Below are 9,512 nucleotides of genomic sequence, written 5' to 3'. Positions count from 1 at the left end.
GGGGCATCCAAAGGGGCACCAAAGAGGGGAGGTCTCCAGGGTGGAGGCCTTAATACACTGGAAAACAAAGGAAGGTTTTGAGCACTGGGAGAGGATGTGGAAAGAAGAGCAGAAAAAAAGAGAGCTGGGTTTGGAGCGGGGGAGGAAGGAAGTGAGGGAGGAAGGAAGTGAGGTAGCATCTCTGGCATGTGAGTGTCAAGACTCCCTTGATGCAGCCATATGGTGCAAGCCACACACACAGCTCAAAAGCTTCTGAGTGCAGACCACAGTAAATAGCACTAGCCAGAGGAGGTAAACTAGTTGAGTTGAGATCAGTTTTATTTCGTTAATACCAACTTTTAAATTGTTAGCAATTTTAACCTCTTGGTTTGGAAATGAAAATGTGTAACTGACTTAGATGTACAGGGGTGATGGAAGTAAGAAACCCCCGCTATCAAAAGGGCCCAGTGCTTGAATGAATGAAAATCTGAAATCCTGCCACAATTAAACCTTTATTTCAAACACCCTGTGCAACTGCCACTTATCCCACATTCCCCCTCCTGCTCCATGCAAAGCAGTGGAGTTCTGAAGCACAAAGCAGCGTTTCTGTGTAGAAGTGGCAAAGGGGTTAAAAGGAAGGCTGTCTTTCACTTGCTAATCCCAGGTCTTTGTCCAAGAACTGCTCCGGTTTTTTTTTTTTTTTAGCTAGAATAAATTAAATCACTGGCAGAGGACCACCTGCTGAGAAAGCAGGCTTTGTACTCCCGAGTGCATTCCCACGTGGGTGCAGTTTCCTCTGTTGTCACACGATGGGGCCATCCTGCCAGGGTACAAAGCACCGTCTGAAGTCAGTTTTGGAGCCCTTCCTCCCAGGTTGCGTTAGTTTATGAGCTCTGAGCATCAGGAAGGTAAAGGGTGTGGAAGAAATACCGTCTCGGGTAAAGGCCAGGAATCACGACCTTTGTTTCACTGGACTGTTGCTTTGTGCGTGTGAATCTCCAGGCCTTACAGGCTTCTGCAACACGTATTCTTGGCCAGGTTTCCAGTTGTTGATGCAGCACATCTCCTCTTTTCTTGCTGCAGCATGGACAGAAATTCCTCCCGTAGGCAGAGCTCGGAGGCTGGGATCTCGGGGTCCTGCTGGCTGTGCCACTGGCTCAGCCTGTGACTCTGTGTTTGGTGTTTTTCCTGGTGTATGGGCAGTGCCCAAGCCGGCTGTGCCAAAACTGGCCCAAATAGCAAGAAACAGGAAAGGCAAGAAGAACAGTCAAGACCAACAAAAATCATGCTGGGTTTATTTACCCCTTATTTTTTTGTAGCTGCTGTGAAAATCAGCTGATTTTTCTACTTGCCTGGCAGTGGGGCTTAATACTTGATTTACCTTGAAACTGTGGATAGAAATGTCAAAAAAAAAAAAAAGATGGTTTAAGATGTTAGAAATTGTGTTACTTATTGAAAAATTGTTTTTCCTGATCATACCTTTTTGGAAGAGACTATGTACTCAGACTATGTACTGACTGTGTACTTTCCTTTAAGCTTGAAATGAATCAGTAGCTTCCTATTTGTTTACTTGATGCAGTTCCGGAGCTTCTGGATAACGGAAGGCTCCTTCCAAAGCCGCCTTTGTGGGCTAAAACATAATAATATGAATAAAGGAGTACTTTGAGAGATTTCTATGCCATTATTACTGAACCACTAAATGCCTCCAGTGACAGTTTGCTGATGATACTGAACTGAGGGGAAATGAGCACTTGGGACAGGAGAGCCAAGCTGCAAGAAGACCTGGATTGGCTGGAAGGCTGGGCTAACAAAACCTTGTGAAGTTCAACAAAGACAAACGTAGGGTCTTGCACCTGGGAAAACATAATCCAGGAGTCCAACACAGGCTGGGATCTGCCCATGTGGGGAGCAGCAGAGGAAAAAAGTCATCAATCCCATCAACAAGGGCATCACCAGCAGAGGAAAGAAGTCATTATCCCACTCTATTCAGTGCTTGTCAGGAATAATTTTATTCCCTGCTATGCATAAGAGATATGAACAGGCTGGAGAAGGTCCAGGGAAGGGCTGCAGTACTGATCAAAGGATGGGGAAGCTTTCCATGTGAGGAAAGGCTGAGACAACTAGTTTGTTTGGCTTTGAGAAAATAAGGTTTAGAGGGAGACTTTATCACTGTGTTTCTGTATTTAAAGGGTGGCTACAAAGAAGATGAAGACTCCTTTTTTGCAAGGAATCACATGGAAAACACAAAGGGTAATGGTAAAACTGGGGACATTCCAACTGGACGCAAGAGGAAAATTTTTCACAGAGAGAACAATTGGCCATTGGAGCAATCTCCCTGGGGAAATGGTGGATTCCTCAACATAGAACAATTTTTTTTTCCAGCTAAATGACTGCTTGATTTTTTTTCAATGACAAACATGCAAAAGTGCCATTGTAGGCAGTACTGACATTTGCTGCTGAATGATCAGTGATGTATTCTGCAAGCAGTCAAAATTTCCAGAAAGGAAGGCTCCTGTTACTGTACCTACCCATAATATTTATGTTACAGACAAGGGGAAGTGAAACCTGGCTTGCTATGGAGCAGTACTGATTCGTATTCACATATCTTTTTTAAAAATTATGAAAGTGTTTTTGTTTTTTTAATTGACTTTAAAATCTGGAAAATTTGGGAAAGAAAGCATGTCCCTGTGACCTTCTCAGAAGTTTTAGTCTAGGAGAGCCCTCCAGCAAACCTGTTGGCAGTTCTTCAAGAGAATCTGGGAAGAATAAATGAACGCCCTCCAAGTGACTGAGCTGTGTTGCCATCCCTTTACTTCTAAAGAAGGATACTCACATTTTTGTACCTATATCTGATGATGGTAGAAAACAAAATTGACCAAAGCAGTTTTGTCTTTTGTAGGAATCTTCTAATGCAAGAGTAGAGTGGCAAGAGGTACGGGCCTGCCATGGCTTTCAAGTGGTGACTGCTTGATCCTTTCTAGGTGTAGACTTGTTTATTTCAGGAGAGCTTCATTCTGACATGTGCTTTTGAGGCTTCTCTTTTAATATTGGTGGAGACCAATTTCTGCCCCAAAGCAGTTGTCATTATTTCAATTACATTTTGTAGAAGTTGGATTCAGAATTGCTTCTTGGAAGAAGTTCCACAGATGATCTGCTCTGAATTAGATGTCTTCTTGTGGAGGCTGCTGCAGGGCCTGGGCCCTCTTTCCAGCTGGGAGGTCACTGTAATGTCTTTTCAGATTCTTCCCCACAACCAGAAGACAGGGTGTTTTTGCTGATAGCTGGCAGAGAGGATTTGGAAAGGAAACAAAGAATAAAAGGAGAGGAAAACTGGGGACAGGTCCCCTGTTCATTCATTCATTCATTCATTCATTCATTCATTCATTCATTCATTCATTCATTCTTTCATTCAAGTTTTCTGTTAGGTTCAGGTGTCCCTGTTTTTGTTTTTACAGCCTCTGCTTGAGGGATTGGTTCTCCAGGCTTTCAAAGAGCTGTGCTGGGGCTGCTCAGGAATGTGCACAAAGCTGACACATTGCTGTCCTAAGGATGACAACCATGGGCTGCTTCTGCCGTAGGAAGGGAGAGAAGGAAAAGAGCAAGAATGGAGGTCTAGGATGCATCCAGTCTATTATCAAGTCTTTGCTGAGATGGCTTGGTTAGGAATCAGCAGCTTACGAGGCAGAAGGAGGTTTCTGGTAGCTGAAAGCAGAGCAGCTTTTAAAACCAGGCTGTTCCTGTTCAGTGCATCTTAAACATCCATTGCTTTATTTGGTCTGCTCCAAGCACCTAGAAACCTTTCTGGGCAACAGGCCACCACGTGTGCAGTAGTGTGAACTGTGAGCAGGCACTCGCTGTCCCAACACACTGCCAGGTGTGAGAGACAGTGGGTGGGAGAAGAAACAACATTGTAGGAAGAAGTGATTGATTTGTGTTTAGTTTTTTATGCCAGTTTTAGAGCAGCACGTGGGAGTTCCCTCCAGTAACCCCAGGGAAGAGTATTCTTGGGTTTGGGGATTGTTAATACTCCAGGAAAAGAAAGGAAGAGTAAAGGACTGTGTTACAAAAAAAAAAAAAAAAAAAAAAAAAAAAAAAAATTCATGTTGGGGAATAAGAGACAAATCCAAAACAGACAATTTGATCAATAGTGCCATTGGTAAATTATGTGGTCTTTGCAAACAAAGCCTCAGTTTTATCAGAGAGTGTATTAACTCATGGAGGGAAGGCTGATTTATCACTCTTCATCTAGTAATTGTCAGCCCATAATCCTCTGAAGGGAAAGTAGCCATCCGTGTTTATCACTCGAGGAGAGACACTAGAACAAACAGATGCTGACTTTAGCCTGGCAAAAAACCACTGCCACTTGAGCACAGCTGTTCTGCCCAATTGCAAGTGGCTGCTGCTTGTTCCTGCTCCTGAGGCTCAGGAGTGCACCTGGTTTTGGGCACCCCTGGCTGGGAGTAAAGCTCGGGGCTTTGTGGTGGCTTTGGTGTGGCACCTGTGCAGTCACCTGTGTGCTTTGCTTGCTGAGACCTTGCTTTCTTTGACAGGAGTCTTCCCCATAAGAGATTTGTGAAGTTTGCAGAATTTTTAATGCTCTGTGGGTGTCTAAGGCAGCTGAGATGTTTTTTTAAACTGCTACAGAGATGAGTGATACAGCATTATTTAGCTGATCCACAGTATCCCCAGTGATGACCAGAAAATATGTTGACTGACTGCATAATTTCTGCCCCTTTTGTCTTCTCACAAAATGTAAGTGAATCTTACTGTTGTTTTAGTGTGCATTTTACTCTCTTTTCTAGGCTTTGTTGAGATTATTCACTGTTTTCAGGAGACAGCTATGCAAATGTCAGCTGCTAGTACCTGATTCCTTCGGACTGAAATTTAAAATATGCTCCTGAAAGTTTTCATAACCTAAGCCCATAATACTGAGAGCCTAGAGTATGTGCCTCCTGGTACTGCATGCAAAGGAAGTGTGACTAAGAAACCTGTTATTAGCAGCTTGTATTTTGTTTGTGCAGTGACATCTAAGGGGCTTTCTAAGCAACTTATTTTCCCTTGCTATAAAGGAAGATTTCTTACTGCAGCAAGAGGCAAATCTGTTCTTCAGAGCTCAGCCTGTGCTGTATTGTCTGGATGAGGATAAACCTGTGGAGTAGAAATAGTTTTGTTTCTGAGCCATGGAAACTTCACCAGCTGGGAAGCTCCTTTGACCCACATGCCTTTCCCTGCAATAGCAGCACTCCTCTGATTCTGTTTTTAGAGGAGATTGTGTAGCTGTGTTGTCTAAATGCAGGCAGTGTCTGGAAGATGGGCTCACCTCTGCATCCAGGTCTGGGATGTTGAGGAGGAGTTGAGGTACATGCATCTTTTTCACTGCCACCCTCCAGCAGTGGTAATGTTCAGAGCGAGCTTCTGCACATGATTCCTAGGGACTTCAGAGGGCAGAAATTTGCCCTTAGAGCTCCCAGCACTTTTCATCTTCAAAGGCTATTATAATCATTAATACATTAATTAGGCATTCTCCCCTTCCATCCTGCTAACTAGGTTTATTAAGCTGAATGTATTTATCTTTGGGCAGCTTCTACCAGCAATTGAATGAATAATTTTCCTAATAACTTTAAGAGCAAAGACATAAAAAGAACAGGGAGGTGAGAACAGGAGACCAAGGCAAATTAAGCTGTGCTGTGAAAGGAGAGGAACAATTTGATTCTAGGTGTAACTACACCTCCTCTGCAATTCCCAGCTGACAGCTGTGCAGGCTTTCTTGCTTCTGTCTTCCCTAACCTACATGGAATTGCACATCTATGTAACATTTATGCTAGCACCCGCAAATGCCAAAAAAAAAAAAAAAAAAGGAGGTCATGGATGACTGGGATCTGCAGAAAAGGAGAACATGAAAATAGCTTGCAATTGCAAGGTGAAGAAAGCCTATGTGAATGTTTGCCTTTTATATATGCTTGTGTCTTAGGTGTTTTTATGAGAACGGGTATAATCTAGCAGTATTTCACAGCAGGTGAGTTGCAGAGGTGGAGGAAGGTCATGTCAGGGAGTTTAAGGTGTTGAAAGCTGTCCTCTAAAGCAAATGAAATCCTTCTCCATCTTTATCCTTCAAGCGTTGTTGCTCTTAAAGCGCACACAAATGCGTGATGTGTGGTTGCTATCCTACACATGCAGTTTTGCTCATACTCTTACAGTAAATGTTGGTGGAAGGATGTAAAATGTTTTCTCTGAAAAAGTACATGCTCCTGAAAAAGTTCAGAGACTCGGTGACTTAGTGGCTTGGATGCTGCACTGTGGATTTAGTGATTTTTTTGCAGTGCTCTGCCATTTGCCAAGTGATTTCACCTCTGTCTTCTTCCTGTCTTGTTTATTTAGATTCACAAGCTTAAGACCAGGAGGGACTACTAGATCATCTTGCCAGACCTCTTGTGTATCACATCACAGTCGATTGAGCTTGATGTAGTTACTGCTGTAGTGAACCCAATAACCTGTGGGTGGTTGCAACATATCTTCCATGAAGCCAAATTTTTGACATTAAGTTCTTCAGGGCAGGAGTTGTGTTCTATCCGTGCTTTAATTAGAGATTCTCAGCAGTTCTATTAAACCAGTATCAACACCAAGAAAAATAACACCAGGGGTAATACCAATAATGTTAATCATCATAAAATTTATTAATATTTTATTGGTTAAGCTTATTGGATTGATTGTGTTGTTTTGAATTTTCTTTTTAACTGTGAATCCAGCCACTGTATATGAACCATAGCTTCCAGAAACGAGACTAGGAGTTGGCTTTTCAATTCTGGTATGCAAATACTTTTGCAGAGCAGCAGACCAGTTATTGGAAGGGCTCTTTAATGCAGTGGAGGAGGTTGTAAAAAAAAAAACCAACCCAAAACCAGCATAGCCAGGAGCTGCTCTCCAGCAATGCAGATTGTGAGTACGTTGACCTCCATACAGCAGTAAGGGAGTAAAATGTTACTGCTAATGGCATGCAGGATAAATGCTCTGAGTCTCAAATGTAGATTTTGATAAATATGGAGAATCAGCACCATTCTTCTATCTCTTAATTCCCAATTTAAGGATCAAGGAGTCTGCCTGTGCCATTTTGATGAAAAGTGGCTGGCCAAGTGGAGCAAGTTGAGGTTTTTGGTAAGAATTATTTCAGCTAATGTGGATTTGACATGCCCACAGCTTTGCTCAGACTCTGTCAGACCAGGGAAATGTTTGTCAGCATCCTCTTGTACTGGAAGAGCTAACCTAGTCTGAAATCTTGAAGGAATAAAACCTTGACTTAAAATAGAAGTGTTTGTGACAGGACAGGGTGATGGGAATGGAAGGATCCTTCCTAACCACCTGCCTGGCTGTCAGAGGAGCTCATTTCTTCCCCTTGCTGCCTTTGGCTGTCTAGAATTTGCCATGGACTGCAGGCAGGCTGCAAAGGGACTGGGTGAGATGAACATGTGCACTGAGAAGTGACCGGAGTTTATTTGTTGTGACAGGAATGGTGCCCCCCTCCACCACCGCAATCGCTTCCTACAGCCCTGGGATGGAGAAGCTTCAGCTGGTTGAACCAGAGCAGTGCAGGGCTGTATCAAGCTCTCTGCACCCACTTGGAGGTTGCTTTCCCCATGGCAGCATCAGTGGAGCAAAGCTGTGGTCTTGTCTCAGACCCTGCAGTTCCAAGCCTGATCTATTACCCCAAAGCCCTGGAGAGGATGGTTAAAAATAACATGATGAGTTGCAGAGAAGGTAACACACTTCTGCTCTCTCTGTCCCTGCTCTGGGACAGTTGTCTTTGGCACACAGGCAGGATAAACACAGCTGTTGAAACTCAAGGTAGTACCTGAAGGAGATGCAGCTAGGTCAGTGCAACCAACAGGAGCTGCCTCTGGAATGCCCGGGCACTGCTGGTCCTGCATGCCCCAGGTGGAGCTGAGCCCTGTCACAGCTCCCACTCTGCCCCACACTATGTGTGTGTGCTGGAGATGGAGACACTCACAGCACCAGCAGGCAAACTAGCCCTTGGCTGTTTCCCCACAGATGCCAAAGCTCAAAAGTGAAGCTTCAGTCCTGGCCACTAATTGCCTTGGAGGTTGTGGGAGTGCTGTCTTCCCTTTAGCCCTCATTACCCTGGCACCCCAGGGGTTGCCATCAGAAACACTTTGTTTAAAGCTGGCCAAAGGATAGCCAGATGTACTGCAGTTATTTACACCTTTGGTGGCAAAACAGATATGCCTTGGCTTTAAAGCCTTGCCTTGGACTCCACACCTGAATGGATTCTCTTTCTTAGAGCAACATGGGAATTGTTCTGCAGCAAAAGAGAAATAAGGGAGTGAAACTGGACCAGAGCAAAATAAAGTTTATGGCTGAAAGGCTTGTAATGCAGTTTCCCTCTGTAGCTAGAACTGAACTTTAAACCTTATTCAGTGAATGAGATAAACCAGTAAGGCTTTGTTACTTCAAGGTTCAGTGATGACACCCTCGTTGTTTAGGAACCAGACAGCTTGGGAGTCCATCCTTTTGGGACAACGTAAAAAGGACAACGTAAATTCACAAGTTCAGATGTGAGTCTGCTTCAGGATTTTGTTTCAAAGCTAGTAGGAACTGTTAAAGTCAAAAGCTCCCTGGAAGAAATCACCAGTGCAACTCAGTTCAAATCAAGGTCTGCCCTGCTGTTTCTATTCATAGTACTTCAAGAATGTGTTTATTTTGTTTTTTCAAAGACGGCTGGGATGGGAATTTCAGTATGGAATGGGAAAGGTTAAGGCTAAAAAGCTAAAACAAAAAAGCCCTGCCATGGTAGCCCTGTCTTCCCTTTTGGAGCCAGTGTAGGCTGCAGGTGAACAGAGCCACAGTGAGACTAATTTCTTTCAGCTGGCAGATGACAGCTGGAGCAGTGGCCTTGCAGAGCTTTGAAGAGCAGCTCTTGAAGACTGTGTGGTGTATGTTACAGTATGGGTGGTTGCATTCTCCTTGCCTTGTGTTCCCACAGGATGTGGCACTTTTCCCTCTCAAGGTGTTGAGCACTCGAGGGGAGCCCTACCCAGTCGTGGCTGCACAAGCTGGGATGTGGTGTGCGCTCCTGGTGCTGCAGCCTTGTTACAGGGAATGTCTTCCCCTGCTCTCTGACTCAGCAAAGGTTGAGGTGGCTCTGTGCTCAGCTCCTGTGGATAGCTCCGCTCCTGAGCCTTCATCCTGCCCGGTTGCTGGTCTTCAGTCCTGGGCAGGGTCACCCCTGTCAGGCAGCTTGTCCTCCTTCCCAAGTGCCACGTCCCAGCATCTGCCGTGTTTCACCCCTTCGTGCACTTCCTCTGTTTGCACAGTGGTTACAGAAATAATTTTTGCCTGCACTACAGCATTTCTTAGGTTCCAGAAATGTGGGCTGCTATTGTGATTGTTAAATAAAGGTGAAGCTGCAGCTCAGTACTGAGGGTGAAATATTGCCCCAGCCAGATGTGGTAACTATGTCCATAACTCTCAGTCTTCTGAGAACTTAAATTGGTCTGAGAAATGAATGTGGTGGGTAAGAC

Source organism: Haemorhous mexicanus, chromosome 3, assembly GCF_027477595.1.
Source record: "Haemorhous mexicanus isolate bHaeMex1 chromosome 3, bHaeMex1.pri, whole genome shotgun sequence".
Taxonomy (NCBI): domain Eukaryota; kingdom Metazoa; phylum Chordata; class Aves; order Passeriformes; family Fringillidae; genus Haemorhous; species Haemorhous mexicanus.
Note: the sequence above shows the minus strand (reverse complement) of the source record.